Source organism: Nanorana parkeri, unplaced genomic scaffold (genome assembly GCF_000935625.1).
Source record: "Nanorana parkeri isolate BGI_ZX_2015 unplaced genomic scaffold, ASM93562v1 scaffold237, whole genome shotgun sequence".
Taxonomy (NCBI): Eukaryota; Metazoa; Chordata; class Amphibia; order Anura; family Dicroglossidae; genus Nanorana; species Nanorana parkeri.
Window position 1 is genome coordinate 1,049,511 of NW_017306505.1, and position 1,820 is coordinate 1,051,330.

Below are 1,820 nucleotides of genomic sequence, written 5' to 3' on the forward strand. Positions count from 1 at the left end.
CCGCTGCCATCACACTCCCCCCCCATTCTCCCCAGTCGCCATCACATTCCCCCTCCATTCTCCCCAGTGACCATCACATTCCCCCTCCATTCTCCCCAGTCACCATCACATTCACTCCGCCGTTCTCCCCAGTCACCATCACATTCACTCCGCATTCTCCCCAGTCACCATCACATTCACTCCGCCATTCTCCCCAGTCACCATCACATTCACCCTCAATTCTCCCGTCACCATCAAATTAATTCACCCCTCCATTCTCCCCAGTCGCCATGAAATTCACCCTCCATTCTCCCCAGTCACCATCACAGTCCCCCTCCATTCTCCCCAGTCGCCATCACATTCCCCCTCCATGCTCCCCGGTAACCATCACATTCCCCCTCCATTCTCCCCAGTCGCCATCACATTCACCCTCAATCCTCGCAAGTCACCATCACATTCACCCTCCATTCTCCCCAGTCACCATCACATTCCCCCTCAAATTCATTCCCCCTCCATTCTCCCGTCACCATCAAATTCATTCCCCCTCCATTCTCCCCAGTCACCAACAAGTCACCATCACATTCCCCCTCCATTCTCCCCAGTCACCATCACATTCCCCCTCAAATTCATTCCCCCTCCATTCTCCCGTCACCATCAAATTCATTCCCCCTCCATTCTCCCCAGTCACCAAATTCATTCCCCCTCCATTCTCCCCAGTGGCCATCACATTCCCCCTCCATTCTCCCCAGTCGCCATCACATTCCCCCTCCATGCTCCCCGGTAACCATCACATTCCCCCTCCATTCTCCCCAGTCGCCATCACATTCCCCCTCCATGCTCCCCGGTAACCATCACATTCCCCCTCCATTCTCCCCAGTCACCATCACATTCACCCTCAATCCTCGCAAGTCACCATCACATTCACCCTCCATTCTCCCCAGTGACCATCACATTCCCCCTCTATTCTCCAATTCCCCCTCCATTCTCCCCAGTGACCATCACATTCCCCCTCCATTCTCCTCAGTCACCATCACATTCCCCCTCCATTCTCCTCAGTCACCATCACATTCACCCTAGTCACCATCACATTCCCCCTCCATTCTCCCCAGTGACCATCACATTCACCAGTGACCATCACATTTCCCCTCCATTCTCCCCAGTGACCATCACATTCACCCTCAAATGCATTCCCCCTCCATTCTCCCCAGTGACCATCACATTCCCCCTCCATTCTCCCCAGTGGCCATCACATTCCCTCTCCATTCTCCTCAGTCACCATCACATTCACCCTCCATGCTCCCCAGTGACCATTACATTCACCCTCCATGCTCCCCAGTGACCATCACATTCACCCTCCATGCTCCCCAGTGACCATCACATTCCCCCTCCATGCTCCCCAGTCGCCATCACATTCCCCCTCCATTCTGCCCAGTCGCCATCACATTCCCCCTCCACTCTCCCCAGTCGCCATCACATTCCCCCTCCACTCTCCCCAGTCGCCATCACATTCCCCCTCCACTCTCCCCAGTCGCCATCACATTCCCCCTCCACTCTCCCCAGTCGCACCCCCCCCCAGGTCACAAGCAATTTCACCCCAGTCACCAGATCTAAAAATAAGGGAGACTTCAAAATTTGGAGATTGGCAATATCTCCCCTCACTTCCTGTTGTGCCTGCAGGACAGGAACTATGGCTAAATCTCGCCTCACTTCCTGTTGTGTCTGCAGGACAGGAAGTAAAGGGAAATCTCTTAAATAGAATGCAGATATCACATTAAATATAAACTAAGGCACTGCAATCAGAATGGGGACGCTTCCAATGTATGGCATTAGAAACGATTTTA